General features: G+C 43.3%; 1 protein-coding gene and 1 pseudogene across 1 annotated transcript in view; one reads left to right on the top strand and one right to left on the bottom strand.

The window, feature by feature from the left end:
• The window catches only part of LOC109196955 (polymeric immunoglobulin receptor-like), a 73,507-nt gene that overhangs the window by 33,620 nt on the left and 16,052 nt on the right, over window positions 1-23,835 (bottom strand). The gene's annotated exons all lie outside the window — the stretch shown is intronic.
• LOC102076503 (uncharacterized) lies at window positions 8,638-9,539 on the top strand (annotated as a pseudogene).

The following is a 23,835-nucleotide window of genomic DNA, read 5'->3' as shown; positions in this document are numbered from 1 at the left end:
AAAAAAAAGCAAAGTGTGCATATTGGATGAATTCTAAATTATCTGTTCACCGAGTTAATGATCTTCACCGTTAAATTGGCTCAGTGGTGGTGAAATTAAAGTAAATTACAAAATCTGTTCAGTAGATTTCTGGTGACATGTCCATAGTGATTTTGGGTAATTTGTGACAAATAAAAAGTAAAGTCTGGGGAAATATCTGATGAATTTATTACTGTTAGTGTTGGGGTGAATTTTTGAGTTGATGTGTCAATTGTGTTGTGTCAGCCAAGAGAAAAGAGATTAGTGTAGGGCATTTCATTAAGGGCTCTAAGTCCCTATTGATTAGAGGGCTGGGCCTGAGCATCAGGTAAAAAACTGGTGGTTGGTTTCCCCAGTGGTGCTCATGAATTTATTTAAATTTGGCTTGGCACTCCTGTGGATAAAATCATATCTCTCAAACAGGAGCTTCTGTGTTAAGTTGGGCTCGTTATCGTCCTCTGTGGCCCCTCTGTCATGGGGTGTACCACAGGGATCTATTCTTGGGCCATTACTGTTTTCATTGTATCTCCTGCCACTGGGTGCGATCTTTCGTAAACACAATGTTTCATTTCATCTATATGCTGATGATTGCCAGCTCTATTTTCCTTTCAGTCATTCTGATAGCTCCCCCAATTAGACTCCTGCTTGATTGCCTTAGTGATGTTAAGTCATGGATGGCTCAAAACTTTTTAAATTTTAATGAACGTAAAACGGAAGCAATTCTGTTTGGCCCGAATCGTTCCTCTGATATGCCTGATGTTGACCTTGCTGCTCTGACCCCTCACCTGAAGAGCTCGATTACCAATCTTGGGTTAAAAATCGACTCTGCACTTACCTTTGATGGCCACGTGAATGGGGTGGTGAAATCATCATTCTATCACCTCAGGCGTCTGTCGAAGGTTAAACCTTTTCTTTCAAGACGTGACTTGGAGACTGTTATCCATGCTTTTATAACCTCACGCTTGGATTATTGTAACTCCCTTTTAATAGGGGTTGGACTGGGCACTCTGACACGCCTGCAACTAGTACAGAATGCTGCGGCACGGTTTTTATCTGGTAAAAAAGGAAATTTGAGCACATTACTCCGGTCCTGGCCTCCCTGCACTGGCTTCCAATTGAATTTAGGATTCATTTTAAAGTTCTTTTATTGGTTTTTAAATCTTTAAATGGTCTGGCACCTGCATATATGTCTCATTTGCTGAAGCCCTATGTCCCCACTCGTTCGCTCCGGTCAGCTGAGCAGTTGTTACTCTCAGTCCCCAAATCACGGTTGAAACTGAGAGGAGACCGAGCGTTCTCTATTGTGGCTCCTAAGCTTTGGAATAATCTTCCTCTTCACATTAGGCAATCGACATCAGTGATGGTTTTTAAATCCAGATTGAAAACGCATTTTTATTTACTGGCTTTTGACTCAGTGGTTGACTGACTTGTATTTACTTACATTTTATTGTTTTCGCTATGTTTATTATTTTATTGTATTTATTATTCTTATGGTATCTATTATGTTTTATTGTTCAGCACTTTGGTCAGCCTTGTGTTTTTAAAGTGCTATATAAATAAACGTTGATGATGATGATGATGATAAATTAATTTAGGATGGGGAGGTCGATCCCTAGGAGTACACACAAGTTCAGAGGTGAGAACCTCCCCCTTGCTTCAGACACGGGGCAAGGTTCTGCGGCGTCAGGTCATCTTACTTAGCCAGTGCTAAGACTTGGGACCTTAGTTAACTGCTAGTGGTCAGTAACTTACCGCTTTCAGTGCATTATTTGAGTGAAGAAGCCGGGCTTCAGGTGTGACCACCTTAACGTAGAGTGACCGGTAAAGCTTTAGGCGACAGACGCCGGTAAAGTGGAGCTTCTGGTCAAACTGCGAGGAACGCTTTTAAATCAATGTAGGGTTTCGAAATCTGACCGCTGTCTGGGACAGGAAAACGGGTTAATTGACCAGCAAGGTGAGACCTGGGCTTTTAAATTTGTCGAAATTTGGTAGGAATGACGGGGACCAGTGGAAGATAATGTGAAGTTGTGTTATGGAAATGTAAATAATGTATCTTGGCATTTGGTGTCTTTTTCAGACACGTTTCTGTGACTCCAGTGATGTCTGACTGCTGTATCCTGACGTCGTGGGAAGCCAGCACCGAAGTCTGTCGACAGCCCTCTCCAGGTAGAGGTGAAAGTCCTGGGAAGTTTTGAATTCGGGTCCAGGCCGGTGTTAGTTCTGGTCCACGATGCTGGGATCCAGCCAGACGCCCTGAACAACCAGCAAAAGACTCCTGAGGGTGAGATAACACTGTATGGTCTTAAACAGTGTAGAGAAACGCGTAATAAAGGTTAGAAGTAGCCGGAATTACTTCGTGATATGCGTAAAACAGGTTGGAAGTAGCCGCAATTACTTCATGAAACACGTGAAATAGGTTGAGTTCGCCGAAAGGAACTGTGTTTAGATTGGTTCTAGAGGTAGCCGTCAAATACTTCGTAACAAAATAGGTTTAAGTTCGCCAAAAAGGAACTGTGTTTAGATTGGTTTTAGAAGTGGCCGTGAAATACTTCGTGACAAATTAGCACGCAAATGTCTATCTGTGTGTATGTATATGTGTGTTTGGGAGTAAGTTGATTTTACACCACAATACGCTGCTGAACTACTTCCATTGTTTTTTTTATTGTTTTCTTTGCTTGAGGCCCACGTACTGGTGACCAAAGGGAAAGGTTGAGTTCCGCCTCATAAAACTGACACCCCTCCGTGCGCGGAGTAGAAGGGCGTGTCAGCCACCACCCTGAAGTCAAGAGTGCCAGTGACAGCCCAGCAAACTCTTTGAGAATGGAGAATAAACAAGCAAATTTAACACCTGATGAGAAATGTTTAGAAAAACAACAAACCAGAGCAGGACTAATCCAAAAGAAAGACAGAGGAATGCATAGTAGAACAGCAAGAGGTAGAGGTAGGCCTACACACACACCAAAAAGTGGCTTTAGCACTGCATGCTGGAGGTGTGGAAAAGAGGGACATTTTGTACGTGACTGTAAGAAACAAAGAAGCAGTTCAGACTAGGAAGAACATAATAATCCCTGATCAAGTAAAAGATTAGAGATCAAAGTTTAAAAAGGGCTGGATACAGACCCAACTGAATACATATAAATACAAGAGGAATAAAGTAGAATAAACAAAAGGCTAAATTAAATTAGAGCTTATCTTTAATGTATTCAAACTAATAATAGGAAGGATAACAACCTGTAAATTGGTATTAACAATGAAACATAGTTTGGATGACGACCATGCCCAGAATGAGTAGAATGAATGAAAACAGATAATTCACACGAAAACATATTAAATAAAATAGAAAGATGCATAAGGTATATTAAGGCTGTGTCATTGTTCAGCCAAGGAAAGTGTGTGAAAAGGAAAATGTCTCCAGCTTGGGAAGGGGTGAAACTGCAGATCACCCGCAACCCTTGATGGATACATAATAAAATATAAATAACATATTATAATAAACTATCGTATACTAATAATATAGTAGTATACACTAATAAAATATTGTAATATACTATTGCTGTTAAATAAAAGAGTATAATAACATTGATAATGACCTAGTATTAATAAGAAGAGGCACCTTAGTCAGTCATGATGTGAGGTGGATAACTGTTAAAAGTTAAAAGGTTTGCTCAAACTCAGTACAATGATATATGAGATGAAGAAAATAAAGAAAATACCAAAACTAATTAAGTGCATAGAGGCACTTGACCGGCTTGAAAACCTGTCATCCTAGATGAGACTTTGCTGAGAAGTAGAGCACATCTATACTAACAACTAATAAGCCAAACCTTGTATACAACAGCTAAAGCTACAGGATTGAGAAGCTGAATTAAATATGTGGACACTACTAAGCTAATGAGCAAGTTACACATTTTTTTTCTATTTGTTTTTTAGAGCAGAAGCTGCATGATATTAAAAGTTCACACATGCAGCTGTCTGTCAGCTGAGTTTTTTTTTTTTCCTCACACTTCTGCTTTGTTTCTGGCAGCGGTGTTTTTTTTTTTGTTCTTTTTGTGTCTTGATTTGTGTGTGTAAAGCATTCATGCCATTAGCAACTTGTTTTTGTTTTAGTTTGTTTGTTTGTTTGTTTGTTTTGAAATAAAAACAAATTTGTGATCATACCTCTGGATCGCAGTGACACATAATGATTAGGCATATGATTTACTAATGCCTAGTTTTAGAGCTGTGAGCTATGAGCTGTGAGCAATGCAAAGTTTTTTAAAATTCTAACTTAAAAAGTTTGAATTCTTTGAAAAAATAGAAATTGGCTAAAATGCCTTGAGTAAAAATGTAGTGTTGCATCTACAAAGAATAAAGCAGAAGTAGCATTCAGTAACTTGAAACTAGCCTTTCTACTTGCATGTAGATGGAGGAGCAGGTTACATGAAAGCAGTTTCAACACAGGCATTTGGAGAAAAACAACGTCCGCTTGCATTTTATTCGTGACTCTGTTGTGCCAGGCCTACCTGTATGTGCAGGCCTGTGCAGCCGCAGCAGAGGCAGTCAAAAGGTCAGCTGACATTGTTTTAGGGCACACTCTGATCATTAGAGTACCAAACAGTGGCTTCAATTTTACTCAAAGCCAATTTGTCCTTCCTCACACATGCGAGACAACTCTCATATGTTGGACTCTTGTTGTCGCAATCACACATTAGAATGGAGAAATGTTGTCAGTTGAACCCGAGCACACTTTTGGCCTCACCCGAAGAAGGTCATCGACACTGCTGTATGAAAAATTAGATGAAGAGACAAAGCCGCGTGCTGACATTCACAGCACACCAGAACCTGGTTTCACTGATGTTTTGTAGACGGCTCAGCGTTATGCGGTAACTACAACAGACAGAGTTATAGAAGCGAAACCGTTGACATCCTCACACTCGCAGGCCAAGATATAAATATATACACTGACAGTCAGTATGTTTTTTGTTTTTTCAGCAGTACATCACTTTGCAAAAATTTGGCAGAACAGAGGAATGATTACATTTACTGGACACCCAGTACAACATGGAAATCTTCTGAAGACACCATTAGAAGTAATAATATTGCCTAAACAGTTAGCATTATGTAAATGTGCTGCACATCAGAAAGATAAATCTGAAATAACTAAAGGCAATAACTTTGCAGATCAAGCAGCTAAGTTAGCCGCACAACAAACTGTAGACACATTAATGTCTACATCCAACATGCAAATCCCACTTGACGCACTTAAAGATGATCTAATGACTTGTGAGGGAAAACCAGTACTCCCTAAGTCCCTACACAGAACAGCAGCATTAGTGACCCATGGGGTGACCCATGTGTCATCAGGAGGGATGGTCCAGGTCATTAATACACACTTTTATACTCTAAATTTTGAAACTTCAGCAAAGGAATTTGTGAGGACCTGCATGATCTGTCAAAAACACAATTCACAAGGCAATCTGAGGACAAAAAGAGGACATTTCCCCACACCACCTCATCCGTTTCACACCATTCACATGGACTTTATTGAATTAAGTGAAAGTCAAAGCTCAAAATACGCTCTAGTGATTATAGACGTATTCTCAAAATGGCCAGAGATTTATCCAGTGAAAAAAGCAGATGCAATCTCAGTTGCAAAATGTCTATGTAATCATTTCATCCCAACATATGGCATCCCTACTCTGATAAGGTCAGATAATGGGACACATTTTGTCAATGATGTGATTAGTAAAGTCTCTGAAGCACTACCAGTGACAAGTGAACCTCTAGACAAATCTGTCAGAGAAACAACTCTGGCAGCATGGATGGCAAAACTACTAGAAAATAAGGATATTGTTTTGAACAATAAACTGCCGTACGACTCTTCTCCAGTCTCTTGCAGGTTGAAACCAGGCAATTGGGTCCTATTACGTATACTCCAGAGGAGAAATTGGAGTTCGCCTCGCTGGGAGGGCCCATACCAAGTTTTATTGACCACACCCACAGCCTGTAAAATTGCAGAGAGACCCTGCTGGATACATCAGAGCCACTGCAAAAAGGTTGAGGTCCCGGGAAGCCCCGACACCAAGGAGGAAGCACATTAGGGAAATCTCACCCAGACTTGGTTGCTTCAGTGGTGAGGGGGAAGTGCTGATTGGGCGCCCCTAGGGAATTGCTCGCACTTCAACCTCTAACCTCTGATCAACTCTAGGGCAGCCAAGTGACCAGGTGGGACAGACCTATGTGCAACCATGGTTACCTTGAGTACGAAGCTCACCCTTACAGGACCCCGGTTGATGCCAACAGCAGCTGAGCCACGAGGCAGACAGAGAAGATGGACGCACGACAACTTCCACCTAATGGACATGACACAAGACCACATCCACTCTTGGATGAAGAATGCCTGATACAGATATGTATTAAACAGGAGCACAGAGAAAGACTGTTACGTCTGCTCGCACATGCCGAGCGTATTAACACAACCATATATGGGAAAAACCCTGGAACAAGTGCACCAATTCTGATCTCTGACCACACCTTCAGAATGACTTTTGTAAAGTGCACAACAACATCAACATCCTCATCCGGGAAGAAGCGCTCAACTTTAACAGGTTTTAAAGAGACTGTTGATCGGCGTTGGAGTTTCCCTGGTTTTTTTTTGCTTTTCTTTAGTTGTGTTATTCCTTGTTTAAAAGTTGTAATCTCACAGGTGATAAGTTTATCACTCACGGCATACACAGATGTACCGAAACCAATGAAGATCATGAAGACTTCTTTTCCTATGTGTTTAATGAAGATGAAGTGCAACTAATGATGTAGTAACTGAAAATGTGAAAGACAAGTAGTTACTAACTGATAACATGCACATCTCATTTTCTGATCTACAGGAGGGAATGTCAGAAGAAAAAATTGTGTATATAATGTGATCAGTTTCATGAGATGTGCTCTTTTTATTGATCACTAAGTACTGCCCATGTCTACGTGACTTTTCACCTACTAACTTGTGTGATGAACTTATTCAGCTACTAACCGCTTCCTGTTTTCAGAGAACATTCAGATGTAGAGAAGAGAAACCTCAGCTCTTTTACTTGAACATACAGATGTAGAAATGGGGAAAACCCATTTCTGGCAGCAGCACCATGCCCTCCCTTGTTTTAAATGCACTTTAGAACAACACGCAGCAACACTACACGTGAGCGGGAGGAGGGAGGTATGGGGTCTTCACACACCCCTGTTCTCTACTAGCCATTGGGGCGGGGGACTGGGAGGTGGTGTTGGATGTCCGATTGGCCTCCCTGCTGCTGCGGAGCCTGTGGCGGTCTGCTTGCCTCCACCCCGGGGGAAAGGGTCACATCTCTTGGGTCTGGGTGCCGTTTCCCCCTCTGGGGGTGAGGGTACCTGGACCCGGGGTATAGAGTATGTTTGGGCTGTCTGATTGTGTGTACATGTCCATGTATGTCTATCCCTACGTTGGGTGAGTGCTGAGTGTTTGTATATGTGTGCATGAGGGTGGGAAAGCATGTTTGTGTCTGTGTGTGCCTGTTTGTCTGTGTCTATATGTCAGGTCGGGTCTTAGACTCCACCTCTCTGGGAACACCCAGGCCCTCCAAAGTGTGGAGGCCTATCTCCCCTCACCACACTCCCTGCCAGTAACCGATGCCCTCAGGGGTTGGTGCATTGGTGGTTCTTGGTGTCCGGGGCTGGGCGCTCAGGTATGCACCAGCTCACTCCCAGTGGCTACTTGGCGGGGCCTGGTGTCTGTCGCTCGGTCAGGACTCTTCCGGGGCAAAGGGGGCCCTCGGGCCTCGGGGCCTGCGACTCGGTTCACTCTGGCACAGCTGGCTGCCGGCAGAGCTGGCGGGCTCGCCGGTGCAGCCCCCTCTGGCTTCTGCTCCGTGGCTACTGGGTGACCCCCTCGCCTGGGGATCTCCTCAGCCCTTCCCAGAAGGGTGGCACGGATGCCCCTCCGGTGGTACTCCTTGGGCTCTCGCACTCTGGGGCCTCTGGATGTCTGGAGCCTGGATCTCCTCCATGCCTGCTTCATGCCCTGGGGGACGGGGCTATGGCCCTCCACACCCTCTAGCAGACCGTTACATGGAGAAACCTTTTGTATACAAGCGCGCTGATCCACACAGGTGTGCACACGGGTGTTCACTGTTCGTAGACATAAACTTCACCTTTCTTAGCTGCTACTTCAAAGCACATTGTGCGCTGTCTGTCCTGCGTGCTGCACAACAACATTCAATATTTAGTATTTACTGCTGTTCACATTTAGCTAGATTAACGTGATGGTTTTGGGTTTTTTTGTCATTGTGGTGCTGCATGGCCCACTTTCTCCTGAGATTCAGTTCACAGACAGATGTTCTGATAGTTTTCTGTAGAATTTGCTGCTATAACTCAAAATTGATTGTGTGATTAATGATGGTGAGCCAGATGGGCCAAACCATGATACTATCAGCAGCATGTTTCATTGTAGTGGTGGTATCATTGATGGGATAAATGGACTGGTGCTTATATAGTGATTTTCTATTTTCATGTGGACTAAAGTAGTGGACTGACCAACAGACTGACATTAACATCAGAGCCGTGCTGCTAGTGTGGCTAAAAGAGAAGAAGAGACAGTCATGTTGATATGAACATTAGAGAAACACATGGAGCTGAAATATGATCCTGCTTCCTCATTTGGACTCATTCACCTCAGCTGACACATTCAACAGCAGACAGGTTTTTGTAGCAGTCTGTCTCACTGTGGGACGAACAGGATATATCTACTCCATCTTTGGCTCTGGAACTAAACTGTCTGTAACAGATGAGCAGGTAGTGAAGCCCGTGGTGAGCGTGTACCCAGCAGCATCCAGAGCCCACCTGGAGGGGAACAGCTCCCTGCTGTGTGTGGCCTCAGCCATGTTTCCTCCTCTGGTCCAGTTCTCCTGGAAAAGACAGAAGAAGAACGGCGGAGAACCGGAGGAGCTGCCCCCTGCTGAGGGAGAGCAGCTGGAGCTCAGAGTCGGGACGCACCATTGCCATCAGGATGGTTGATGGGAGTGATTCTGACACACATAAATACAGCTGCTGGGTGAAGCACGAGGGGGGCACAGTGGAGGCCCAAACACAACAAGAGGTTCCAGCTCCAGCAGCCTCCTGTCCTCCAGAGAGAGAGCCAGCAGACCTGCCAGCTCTGGAGCCAGCTGACTTGTCCTTCCAGTCTCAGTGCAGGGTGAAGCTGCTCTGCCTGCTGTACACAGTGCTGATAGTGAAGAGTCTGGTGTACTGCTGTGGACTCTCTCTGCAGATGATCTTCACAAACAAGGGACCGTCCACCAACTGCACACATGTTGACTTACTCTTTTCTGCTCACCTTTTCTCACCATCAAATCTCATCAATTCATCTCATTCATCACTTTGATCAGTATCACAAATGTTAGTTATGATGTGTTGTGCTTATTTTGCCTTTTTATTCAATAGTTAGAAGATCATCTGAAATAAATACATCTTTACATGTATTGTTACTCTGAGTTAGAATTCTTTTTGTACTTATTGTGACTTCTATTGTAGTAACAAAAATCATCAGGTATATTTTTATCACAAGTTTTCTGTTTTCTTTTTCTTTTGGTTGATTTTCAAATGTCAAACAGTGTAGTTGTGTTTGTAAGTGTGAATAATAAAGATTTCAAGATGGGGAAAAAAAAAAGAAATGGGGAAAACCCGCAGCTCTGAGTGATTTTGTACACACACACAAGCTTGTATAAATGAAGAACGCAGACGGTGACAAAGCGCGAGTCCGTGAGTGTCTCCTGGTATGAGCGCTCTGTGACCGTCCTCGCGAGTAAAGGCAACTGCAGTATTTGTGTTTTCTAACTCAGGTGTCTCAGCTGAAGAACTACGGGGTGATTTTTAGAAATCCCCTGTCATACATATAAACGTGTGAATATACAGGGAGTGCAGAATTATTAGGCAAATGAGTATTTTGTCCACATCATCCTCTTCATGCATGTTGTCTCACTCCAAGCTGTATAGGCTCGAAAGCCTACTACCAATTAAGCATATTAGGTGATGTGCATCTCTGTAATGAGAAGGGGTGTGGTCTAATGACATCAACACCCTATATCAGGTGTGCATAATTATTAGGCAACTTCCTTTCCTTTGGCAAAATGGGTCAAAAGGAGGACTTGACAGGCTCAGAAAAGTCAAAAATAGTGAGATATCTTGCAGAGGGATGCAGCAATCTTAAAATTGCAAAGCTTCTGAAGCGTGATCATCGAACAATCAAGCGTTTCATTCAAAATAGTCAACAGGGTCGCAAGAAGCGTGTGGAAAAACCAAGGCGCAAAATAACTTCCCATGAACTGAGAAAAGTCAAGCGTGCAGCTGCCAAGATGCCACTTGCCACCAGTTTGGCCATATTTCAGAGCTGCAACATCACTGGAGTGCCCAAAAGCACAAGGTGTGCAATACTCAGAGACATGGCCAAGGTAAGAAAGGCTGAAAGACGACCACCACTGAACAAGACACACAAGCTGAAACGTCAAGACTGGGCCAAGAAATATCTCAAGACTGATTTTTCTAAGGTTTTATGGACTGATGAAATGAGAGTGAGTCTTGATGGGCCAGATGGATGGGCCCGTGGCTGGATTGGTAAAGGGCAGAGAGCTCCAGTCCCACTCAGACGCCAGCAAGGTGGAGGTGGAGTACTGGTTTGGGCTGGTATCATCAAAGATGAGCTTGTGGGGCCTTTTCGGGTTGAGGATGGAGTCAAGCTCAACTCCCAGTCCTACTGCCAGTTTCTGGAAGACACCTTCTTCAAGCAGTGGTATAGGAAGAAGTCTGCATCCTTCAAGAAAAACATGATTTTCATGCAGGACAATGCTCCATCACACGCGTCCAAGTACTCCACAGTGTGGCTGGCAAGAAAGGGTATAAAAGAAGAAAAACTAATGACATGGCCTCCTTGTTCACCTGATCTGAACCCCATTGAGAACCTGTGGTCCATCACCAAATGTGAGATTTACAAAGAGGGAAAACAGTACACCTCTCTGAACAGTGTCTGGGAGGCTGTGGTTGCTGCTGCACGCAATGTTGATGGTGAACAGATCAAAACACTAACAGAATCCATGGATGGCAGGCTTTTGAGTGTCCTTGCAAAGAAAGGTGGCTATATTGGTCGCTGATTTGTTTTTGTTTTGTTTTTGAATGTCATAAATGTATATTTGTGAATGTGGAGATGTTATATTGGTTTCACTGGTAAAAATAAATAATTGAAATGGGTATATATTTGTTTTTTGTTAAGTTGCCTAATAATTATGCACAGTAATAGTCACCTGCACACACAGATATCCCCCTAAAATAGCTAAAACTAAAAACAAACTAAAAACTACTTCCAAAAACATTCAGCTTTGATATTAATGAGTTTTTTGGGTTCATTGAGAACATGGTTGTTGTTCAATAATAAAATTATTCCTCAAAAATACAACTTGCCTAATAATTCTGCAATCCCTGTACAGGGTGGGCCATTTATATGGATACACCGTAATAACATGGGAATGGTTGGTGATATTAACCTTTAAGACCTACCATAGAACCAAGTCCGCCAGAGCTTATATTACATTTTTACATGTTGTAGTGCCATTTTTGGGAGCATTTCAAGTTGCTGTACACCAATACAACCATTATAGCCCAAAGTTTAATAATATGTATGCATTAAGTGCATAGTAATTACATAAATTGCAAAAAAGTGCAATAAACTACAAAAAAAACTGAAAATCGTTTTTGTTTTTTTAACATATATTTCTAGTTAGAGAAATTTAAGAGGCTTATCCCTCAAAACTGTAAATACAAAAAAGTTGCACAAAATAGTTTCCCACCACAGGAAATTTATTTTAAGTGTCTTCATAGTTTTATTTTTGAAATACACCAATTTTTATATACTGCAGGAAAAACGAAAATAAGTATTATAATGCAAATTTGCAAAGAAAATAGCATATGCATCAAAATAAACTATTTCCAGCAGTGCAATTTGACTTCTAAGCATCCCAGAAAGTCAGAAAGTCAAACATAACTTTTAAAAACACCAGTATAGACTTACAAGGCCCTGATGGTAAAAAAAAAACTACATTTCTGCGAAAATGACGTCACTTCCGGTTTCGGGCAGGTCACGGCGGATATGCGACAATTCGCGCTGATGGACGTAGGAAGCGTTATGAACAGCTGATCAGATCGGCAAAGCGTGTTTCTGGAATATTATGTTTTTGTTGCTGCAAGCGCTTTTTATGCAATTTTTGCAAAGCTATATGTGGAAGGAAACCGTGACCTAGGGCAAGCTGATGGCATAAGATATAAGTACAATTCCTCTGGTTTCATATGCAAAAAAAATATATTGCGCTAGCTTACATGGTTGCAGTGCTACCGGGATTTAAAAATAGTTACGCAAAACGGAGCATGCCGGCTCCGACTGGCTTTAAAGGGTTAAAGTCCTGTTTGTGGCACATTAGTATATCTGAGGGGGCAAACTCCTCAAGATGGGTGGTGGCCATTTAGAAGTCGGCCATCTTGGATGTAACTTTTGTTTTTTCAATAGGAAGAGGGCCATGTCACACATCAAACTTATTGGTAATGTCACAAGAAAAACAATGGTGTGCTTGGTTTCAATGTAACTTTATTCTTTCATGAGTTATTTACAAGTTTCTCTTTGTTCACATCATTGACATGTCGAAGAGGTTAACACGTGAGGAGCGGATCGAAATCGTGTTCATATCTGGTGAACGCAGTAACTGGGTCATTGCAGCAGATTTCAATGCAAGACACCCTACAAGACCACCCATCTCCCATGCTACAGTCAGCAAACTGCTTGCTAAGTTTGTGAAGCTGGTTCAGTGTTGGATTTGCTAAAATGTGGATGCAAGAAAACTGTCACTAATGAAGAAATATCAGTGGCTGTCCTAGCTTCATTCAGCAAGAGCCCACGGTGTAGCACTCGCCGCATGTCACTGGAGAGTGGCATTAGTCGAACATCCCTTCATCGGATATTAGCTACTCACAAATGGCACCCTTACAAACTCCAGCTACTGCAGCATCTCAACGAGGATGACCCTGATCGGCGCGCAGAATGGGCAAAACAAAAATTGGAACAGGACCCTCAGTTCACGCAGAAGATTTTGTTCAGTGATGAGGCAAACTTTTATGTGAATGGTGAAGTTAACAAACAAAACCACCGCTATTGGTCTGACACTAACCCACATTGGATGGATCCCTCCAAGACTGTTGGAACAACAAAAGTGATGGTTTGGTGTGGTATATGGGGTACAATGATAGTGGGTCCATTTTTCATCAATGGAAACCTCAAGGCCACTGGATATTTGAAATTGCTACATAATCAAATCAAATCAAAATTTATTGCTATAGCTCATATTAAAACAACAATGTTGACCATAGTGCTTCACAGTCAGTAAAAGCATGAAACAATTAAAACAAACAATAAAACAGGACAACAAACAATAGGTAACAAAACAACAAGCTAGAATACCCAAGTAGTTAGAATCAAAAGCCAGAGTAAAAAGATAAGTTTTAAGACATGATTTAAAAGACTGGATAGACTCTGCAGTACAAATATGAACAGGGAGGTTATTCCAGAGTCTAGGTGCCACAGTTGCAAAGGCCCGGTCACCTCTCGACTTTATACGAGACCTAGGTTGTGCTAGGAGCCTGTGATTGGACGATCTAAGTGCTCTGTTGGGATTGTATAAGTGGAGTAGTTCAGTAAGATAGCTGGGCGCTAAATTATTCAGAATTTTAAAAGTGAACAAAAGAATTTTGAAATCTATGCGATATTTAACAGGGAGCCAATGTAATTTGGCTAAAATTGGAGTTATGCATTCATAGATTCTCGTACCTGTTAAAAGACACACAGCTGCATTTTTAATTAACTGAAGCCGGTAAAGAGAAGAGTGTTGGAGGCCCAAGTAGAGGGAGTTACAGTAGTCCAATCTGGGTGTGATAAATGCGTGGATAAGCTTTTCAAGGTCCTTTAAAGGAAGGAATGGCTTTGCTTTAGATATCTGACGCAACTGGCAAAACCTGTTTTTTACCACAGTGGAGACCTGTTTCTCAAGTTTAAAAGAGCCATCCAGGAGCACTCCAAGGTTTCTAACAGTGAGCGAGAGATCTAACTGGTCTAGCGGAGTGTGACTACCAAAGACTATGATTTCGGTCTTATTCTTGTTCAGTGTAAGAAAATTATCTGATAACCAAATTTTAACTTCATGCAAACAGTTGAACAGAGGTTGCAAAGAAGCAGAATTGGATTTCAAAGGTGAACAAATCTGGATATCATCAGCATAACAGTGAAAGGAGATGTTGTATTTTCTAAAAATTAATCCCAACGGCAACATGTACAAAGAGAAAAGAGCAGGACCGAGCACGGACCCTTGAGGCACACCACAGTAAATAGGGGCAGAAGCTGAGGAGTGTTGCCCCATAGCAGCAGAGAACAACCTCTCTGAGAGGTAGGATTTAAACCAAGATAAAACCGTACCTTTGAGACCAACAACATGTTCCAATCTTGATAGATTGTTGAATGTTGTGGTTAACCGTGTCAAAAGCAGCAGTCAAGTCAAGTAAAACTAAAACCACGGAATGACCAGAGTCAACAGTTAAAAGAAGGTCATTAAAAACTCTAAGTAAGGCTGTCTCTGTGCTGTGGCGAGGTTTAAAACCAGACTGAAACTTTTTATTAATACCATTTGCATCTAAAAAGGCCTTTAGTTGTTTTAGAACTACCTTTTCCAATATTTTGGAAACAAAAGGGAGTTTAGAGATCGGCCTGTAGTTAGCGAGACCATTAGGGTCAAGATTTTTCTTTTTCATAATAGGTTGCACAACAGCATGCTTAAAGACAGACGGTACACAACCTAATGACAATGATGCATTCAGCAGAGATAAGACACAAAGACCAATAACATGTAAAGCTTCCTTAAAGAAATGAGAAGGAAGAATATCATGCGGGGAACCAGAGATTTTGAGATGATCAATTATATCTTTTAAAGCAGAATAAGACACTGGCTCAAACTGTTGAAAGACAGTCAAGCATTCAGAGGCTGGAACTGGGTCTAAAACTGATGAATGAGATGGATGAGAAGCCCTTAGAGCTGAGATTTTTTTCAGAGAAATACTTTAAGAATTTATCACAAAGAGCAGGGGATCCCTATAAGTGGTAGTGCAAGGGTTTACCACAGAGTTAAAAGTATTAAAAAGGGCTCGGGGGTTGTGGCTATTGGTCATAATAATGCTAGATAAAAAGGCAGATTTGGCAGCTTTAACAGACTTTTGATACTTAGATAAATAATTATGGAGGATATCCAGAGAAACGTGGAGTTTGTCTTTCTTCCATTTTCTTTCAGCATGATGACATTCACGCCTAAGGGCTCGAGTAGTATCATTTAGCCAGGGTTGTGAGGATTTGGCACGTTTAATCCTTAGAGGTGCCACAGAGTTAAGAATGTCAGCGCATGTAGTATAAAAGAGGTTAGCAAGCTCATCCGCTGATAAAACCCCATTACAGTTAGCATCAGAGAGGGGAGACTCAAGGAAACCATCAGTGAAGTAGGCAATTGACTGGGAGTTAATCATGCGCATTTGCTGCACAGGACCATCACTGTTCAAATCCACATCGCTCACTACTGTATTAAACAAAACCGGGAAGTGATCAGAAATCCCAGAGTCCTTTATGTCCGTGATGCAAATATCCAGATATAAGATAGTACCAAATCAAGTATATGACCTTTGGTGTGAGTTGGTTCACTTACCCACTGGGTGAGATTGAGGCTGCTAATAAGAGTGAGGAAATCCTTAGCTAGCGAACTGTCCTCACAGCAAACATGAATGTTGAAGTCACCAACAATTAGTATACGGTCATAACGTGGCACTAGGCTCTCCAGTAGATCAGCAAATTCTGGAAGAAAATCCTTGATAAGTTTTGGGGGGCAAACACCACAGCGCAGAGGATGGAGGGGACGCAGTTCACTTCCAATAACTGCACCTCGAAACTGGGGTAAGAAGAGGTGGCAGCTGCCGACATCAAAGTTTGTTTTTAAAAACTGATGCTAGGCCTCCACCTCTTCCAGTGGTCCCGGGTGAGCTAATAAAAGCGTAGTCAGGTGGGAGCAGCTCCGAGAAGGGAAAAAGTTCGCCGGCGTGAAGCCAAGATTCCATCAGGAATAAGAAGGCCAGTCCCGACGATAGGATAAGATCATTTACAATAAAAGTCTTATTCGCCAGTGACCTTGTATTTAGCAAGGCCATACAGAGAGTGGTCACACTGTTACTGGTAGGAGAACGCCGCAGCAGGCGAAGGTTGCCGAGATTCGCACCTCCTCTGGAGGACCGCACCCAGCACCGAGCGGGTGGAAGATCAGCTGGGAGGTCCAGGTAATCATAAGGTCCAACAGGGCGAATCCAGCAATGACAGAACAGTCTTAAGTTAGCATAGTCCGGAAGGGCAGGAATAGATGACAAGATGTTTATAGAATAGCGATCATTTGTCGCAACATAGGACTTTAAAAAGGCCTTGATACGAACACGGATGCCGCCACGTTTACCCCATCTCCGTGAACATTTCCTTTGAGAGAAGGTAGATGGTAAGTGGCGGAGGTAATCAGGAAAGTCATTTGAAAGCGGAGGAGGGTTTTCAGATCTCCATTTAAAATCTTGTGTTTGGTAGTCCAAAGGCCGGAGATTCAAAAGAGTTTGACGATCATAGGCAAGTAACGTGGAGACATCAGGGCAGCACATAGAGAGAAGGACGACAAACAACAAAAAACACCGGAGGGGACGGCTTGCCATGAACACTGGCGCCATCTTACGTGCTTACACACACATATGTATGTGTTTCCCTCTTTATGCACTGAAGCTGGCACGTTCCCTGAGTTTTTCCAGCAAGATGGTGCACCACCACATTATGGGTGCCAGGTCCGAGCATTCTTAGATGAACAGTTTCCTGGAAAGTGGATTGGTCATCGTGGGCCAGTTGAATGGCCCCCAAGGTCTCCCGATCTGATCCCCTTAGACTTTTATCTTTGGGGTCATCTGAAGGCAATTGTCTATGGCAGGGGTCTCAAACTCGCGGCCCACGGGCCATTTGCGGCCCACGTCACTTCTACTTGCATATTGATGTGAAGAAATATATTTTTTTAATTATTATACGAAAAATGATTTAATACGACGGCAGAGTGTTACAGGCATGGCCCTTTAACACTAGAATTACTGAGCCTTTTTTTTTCCTGGTGCAAGTCCCTACTACTAGATTTACTAGCCCTGCCTAAATTTGCGTAAATTCCCCTGAACCTAACACCTCCTAGCACCCCGCTGAGAGGCCTTCAGCTCCATTGTTCTCCTGCTTTTGTTGTGCAAACACACCCTCCCCCAACCCCCAACCAGGAGAGATTCAGGAGACAGGAGAGAACCAGGAGAAGGTTCAAGTTCAAGTTCAAGTTCAAGTTGGCTTTTATTGTCACTTCAGCTATATACAGTTGTACACAGTGAGGCGAAACAGCGTTCCTCCAGGGCCAAGGTGCTACATGCAACATAAATTTACAACATAAATTAACAGAAAATTACTAAACTAGCTAGCTCGAGACAGGGCAGGCTGACCTAACATAAATTACAACATAAATTAACAAAAACTAACTAACTAAAACTAACTATTCTAACTAGGTAAGTAGTGCAAAGATGTTTTTAGAAACCGTAAACATACTTGGTATGTAGGTAGTGCAGGAACAGTAAACATAAAAATTATTGTGCAAAAAAGAGCATTTTCAGATTGATGTGTAAGTCCAGTCTCAATGCTTTGAGGTAGTTGAGTTGAGCTGAGTGATAGAGTGTGTGTGTGTGTGTGTGTGTGTGTGTGTGTGTGTGTGTGTGTGTGTGTGTATTAGTCCAGTTCCTTTTTGTTGAGGAGACGGATGGCTTGTGGGAAGAAGCTGTTGCACAGTCTGGATGTGTGTGCCCTAATGCTTTGGTACCTTTTTCCAGATGGCAGGAGTGTGAAGAGTGTGTGAGAGGGGTGTGTCCGATCAGCCACAATGCTGGTGGCTTTGCGGATGCAGCGTGTGGTGTAGATGTCCTTAATAGAGGGGAGAGAGACTCCGATGATCTTCTCTGCTGTTCCCACTATCCGCTGTAGGGTCTTGCGGTCCGATATGGCACAGTTCCCAAACCAGGCAGTGATACAGCTGCTCAGAATGCTCTCAATAGTGCCTCTATAGAAGGTGGTCAGGATCGGTGGTGGAAGCTGGGCCTTTCTCAGTCTTCTCAGGAAGAAGAGACGCTGTTGGGCTTTCTTGTGCAGGAAGCTGGTGTTGAGGGACCAACCGAGGTCCTTCTCCAGGTGGACGCCCAGGAATTTGGTGCTGTCAACGATCTCCACAGAGGAGCCGTTGATGCTCAGCGGTGAGTGGTCGCCTCGTGTCCTCCTAAAGTCAACAACCATCTCTTTTGTCTTGTCAACATTCAGAGACAGGTTGTTGTCTTTACACCAGTCCGTTAGCCTCTGCACTTCCTCTCTGTACGCTGACTCGTCGTTCTTGCTAATGAGACCCACCACGGTCGTGTCATCAGCGAACTTAATGATGTGATTTGAACTGTGTGTTGCTACACAGTCATGAGTCAGCAGTGTGAACAGCAGAGGACTGAGCACACAGCCTTGTGGGGCCCCAGTGCTCAGTGTGGTGGTGCTGGAGGTGCAGTTCCCGATCCGTACTGACTGAGGCCTTCCGGTCAGAAAGTCCAGGATCCAGTTGCAGAGGGAGGTGTTCAGGCCTAACAGGCTCAGCTTTCCGATCAGTTGTTGGGGGATGATCGTGTTGAATGCTGAGCTGAAATCTATGTACAGCATTCGAACATGTGTGTCCTTCTTGTCCAAGTGTGTGAGGGCAAGATGGAGTGCAGTGGAGATGGCGTCATCCGTTGAGCGGTTATGGCGGTATGCAAATTGCAGTGGGTCCAGTGAGGGGGGCAGCAGGGTCTTGATGTGTCTCATGACGAGCCGCTCGAAGCACTTCAAGACCGGTGTCATTACCAGCTGCGCCACTGGGAAGGACATGGTCTTTCCTTCCAATCGTTGTCAGACTCAACAACAAAGTACCTGCAGCCTACAATACACCATGCTAGTTTTTATGTGCAGTATTTCTCATATGCAATATTAGTTCTTGTCAATCCTTGTCACTACATTGCATGCCTGTCCATAAACATATATACACAGAGTTGTACATATATTTATATATCCACACCTTACATAATACACATAAAGTCTAGTTATATATATAGCAGGCCAAACCTCTGTCTTACAACCTTCAGAAATTCCTGCTGTATCGATACGAAAGACACACATTCACAATATATGGGTACACAAGTCTGTTTTATTTCAATATGTTTCAAACTTTACAGCGTTTGCAGACCCAGTGTCCATCATCCTTGCATTTGGCACAGGTGAATTTGCACAGGTAAAAAGGCCACTTCTAAGCACTGAAGTGGAGAATACCTCTCGCTGTGCAGTTTCTGTTGCAAGTTGAGGAAGTCCAAGCTGGACTTTTGCGCTGCAGCAGTCTGTGCGACAGTGACAGTGAAGTAAAGAAATTGTCCGTTGTGACGTTTCTCCCATCATCCAAAAACGGCTCCATCAGTTTCATGACCATGTTCTCTGCCAGCCTCTCACCCTTCTGACAACTGGGGTCCTTTCCCAAGTAAGGAGATGCGTTGCAGACATATTTGGTGTCTAAGTCCGTGGCCATCCAGAACTTGATTCCAAATCTCTCTGGCTTGGTTGCGATATACTGTGTGAATGGACAACGAACCTTAGTAGGGAACAACTGTTTATCTATGGTCATGTGTTCTCCTGGAGTGAAACTCTTAGCACAGTTCTTGTTGAAGCATGTCCAGATGTCGGAGATTGCCGCAAATTTGTCTGTTTTCACCTGTTCTGCCCTGGTCAGAAATCAGAAATCTTTCTGACCAGCAATCTAGAATGGCACCAACGGGAAACATGATTGCTCTTACAAACAGAATTGAAATGAATGTCATCAGTTCAACAATTGACAAATTCCAGTCCTGCTCTGTTCTGCGGGCTTGATGGACCATACACTCCCTGATGGTCTGCAGCATTCCCATGTCTAACATGCAAATGAAGCTTTGGAGCACACTTGTAATTTTACACTGTTGGAAGATAAACAAATAGAGAATGGTAAATTTACATGAACCTCACTCTCAATGGGTTTATATAAATATCATATCTACTATGGCAGTGACAAACCTTAGCAGACTCTGTGGGTCCAGCTTGCGCAGTGAAGCACGAGCGATTTGCTCCTGCACTGGGCATTCCAGTGTCCTCCTCAACCCACACAGTGCCATCTTTTGCTGTGTGGCTTAAACAGGGCTTTCCAGTACCACGGTGCCTCTTCCGTGGTGGCATGTTGGGTCTCCTTTTCAGATTCTTCTGAGGAGGTATCAGTGGACTGCTGGACAAATGAAACCTCTCCTCCATCAGAATCTGCTTCATCCATTTCCTGAAGCAAGGCCAAAGCCTGTTGCGCGGAGAGGTTCTTCCTGCATGGCAGTGATACGGAGGCCATCCTGATGTGCGTTCTCAGAAATGCGAACAAGAAATGATTCTCCTGCCTGGTCGGTCTGCTTTTATGCACAGCACTGTGCTGTAGTCAAGCAATGCCACTTCCTCACATACACAGCGACAATGCAACAATGGAAGATCTGTGCTGAGAGTCAAGGAAGGTGTGAATGTGTGTCTTTTATATTTGCAAGTCAGTCAATGTGTGGGATATTTTGTATAGATACGGCAGGCATTTCTGAAAGTTGTAAGACAGAGGTTTGGCCTGGCTTGGATCTGAGCAACTCTGAGTGAGCAAATGCAAATGTGCCAGGCCTCAAGGATAATGGGTGGTTTGCACAACAAAAGCTGGAGGAGAATCGAGCTGACGACCTGTGAAAATCTCAGCAGGGGTGATTAACACCTCGGGACTTGCACCAGAAAATAGGATAAGATAAGAATCAGAATCAGAATCGTGTTTTATTGGCCAAGTATATGTGCAGACAAATACAAGGAATTTGGTTCCGGTAGATGGTGGCTCTCGAGCACAGCAATGTAAATCTCACACACACACACACACACGCACACGCACACACACTTATCTATATATACATTACACATGCATACACATACATACACAAAGCTGTTTAAACCAACTTTAAATAACTAATCTAAACGTATATACATAAAATACAGAAATGAAATGAGGTGGAATAACCTTTATTAGTCCCACACGTGGGAAATTTGTTTTGTCACAGCAGGAAGTGGACAGTGCAAAAGTTATATAGCAAAATACAATAAGAATAAAATACTGTACACAACTGTACAGAATAGAATAAAATAAAATACGATATACAGTAGAATAAATAGAATAAAATATACAATAGGATAAAAATAGAATGCAAATGCTTTATAGAACTGAGTAAAAATACAACTATGTCAGAAAAAGAATATTGCACTTAGTATTATTGGACATGTGTAGATGTGTGTGTTTGATCAGTTGAAGTCTTTGTTGTGGAGTCTGACAGCAGTGGGGAGGAAAGACCTGCAAAATCTCTCCGTCCCACACCGCAGCCGCAGCCTGCCACTGAAGGAGCTGCTCAGTGCTGTCAGAGTCTCCTGCATGGAGTGGGAGATGTTGTCCAGCAGTGATGAATGCTTAGCCACCGTTCTCCTGTCACTCACCATCTCCACTGGGTCCAGAGGGCATCCTAGAACAGAGCTGGCCCTTCGGATCAGCCTGTTCAGTCTCTTCCTGTCCCCGACAGAGATGTTGCCACCCCAGCAGACCACACCGTAAAAGATGGCTGAGGCCACTACAGAGTCATAGAAGGTCTTCAGGAGTGGGCCCTCCACTCCAAACGACCTGAGTCTCCGCAGCAGGCACAGCGTGCTCTGCCCTTTCCTGTAGAGGGCGTCTGAGTTATGAGTCCAGTTCAGTTTGTTGTTCAGATGAACACCAAGGTACCTGTAGCTGTCCACAGCCTCGATGTCCATACCTTGGATGTTCAGTGGTTGCAGTGGAGGATGCTTGTGCCTGCGGAAGTCTACCACCAGCTCCTTGGTTTTACTGGCATTGATCTGGAGGTAGTTCAGCTGGCACCAGTCCACAAAGTCTTGGGTTAGTCCTCTGTACTCCTTGTCGTCCCCATCAGTGATGAGGCCAACTATTGCCAACTATTGCAGAGTCATCAGAGAACTTCTGCAGGAAGCACTGGGTGGAGTTGTGGGAGAAGTCTGCAGTGTAGATGGTGAAGAGGAACGGAGCTAGAACCATTCCCTGTGGGGCCCCCGTACTGCAGACGACCCTGTCCGACACACAGCCCTGAGTCCTCACATACTGTGGTCTACTGTGACTACCTCACCGACCGACTCTTGTTAAAAGAAGAGGGAATGTTACAGACTTTCAATCAAGGATTAACCTCCCCAGTGCCTGGACCTCAGCTCACAGAGCAAGAAACTTCCTTCCTGAATCCTCCAGCAGCCACTAGGCCCAGGACCCTCCTGCTCCACCAGGCCCAGGATCCACCAGCAGCCACCAGGCCCAGGATCCACCAGCAGCCACCAGGCCCAGGATCCACCAGCAGCCACCAGGCCCAGGATCCTCCAGCAGCCGCTAGGCCCAGGATCCTCCAGCAGCCGCTAGGCCAGGATCCTCCAGCAGCTGCTAGGCCCAGGATCGTCCTGCTCCACCAGGCCCAGGATCCTCCAGCAACCACTGGGCCCAGGTTCCTCTAGCAAGGCACCAACAAGTAAATCGACAGTGACTTCAACAGGCCATCACAAGGTAATACCAATCTCACCATTTTCAAAATGCCGCCTAAAAAAGCAAACCCAGGAGTTGAAGAGGAGTTGGAGGAGATTAGGAAATCACTTAATTTCATGTCTGATGAACTGAGCAAAGTGGCTAAACAACAAGGTATGCTACATGACCTAATGGATGAAATAAAACAACTAAAAAAACTTGATAAAGGAGAAGGACAAGAAAATAGATGACTTGGAACGGCGACTCGAGGACCTTGAACAGTACACAAGAATGGATGACTTAGTCATAAGTGGACTGGAGATGCAACACCGAACCTACGCCAGAGTAACAGCTGGCGGAGGTAAAGATGGTGAAGATGCCCCGGTAGAGGAGCTGAAAAAGTTGCATCTATAGGACACCAGGATCATGCCTTGAGACATTCAATGAAAAACTTGCTGCTATGTTTAGCAACCTAAATGATAAAAAAGTGCAAATAATTTGTGGTGATTTTAATATAGATTTGCTAAACCCAAACGGACATCAGAAAACAACAGATTTCATCAGTACAATGTATAGTAACTCTCTTTTCCCTGTAATTATAAAACCAAGTAGAATAACAATTGATACAGCTACATTGATAGATAATATATTCACAAATAAAATTGACCATGAAATAGTAGGTGGACTTCTTATAACTGATATAAGCGATCATCTTCCTGTTTTTGCAATTTTTCAAAATTATTTTGGGATTAAAACTAAAAAAAAGAATCAAACATTTGATATGATACGACATAGAACAACAAGAGCCATTGCTGCCCTCCAGATGGACTTAAAGGAACACAATTGGGATGAGGTTTTTTGCATTCCTATCAACTGTAATTTTACTATATGAAAAACATTGTCCTTTAATGAAAATCACTAGAAAGCATCACAGATCAAATAAGCCATGGATCACAAAGGGGATAGAAGATGCATGCAAAAAGGAAAATAATCTATATAAGAGATTCAT

The sequence above is a fragment of the Oreochromis niloticus genome, linkage group LG3 (genome assembly GCF_001858045.2).
Source record: "Oreochromis niloticus isolate F11D_XX linkage group LG3, O_niloticus_UMD_NMBU, whole genome shotgun sequence".
In the NCBI taxonomy this organism is placed as follows: Eukaryota; Metazoa; Chordata; class Actinopteri; order Cichliformes; family Cichlidae; genus Oreochromis; species Oreochromis niloticus.
Note: the sequence above shows the minus strand (reverse complement) of the source record. Positions and strands in the feature narration are given on the sequence as shown.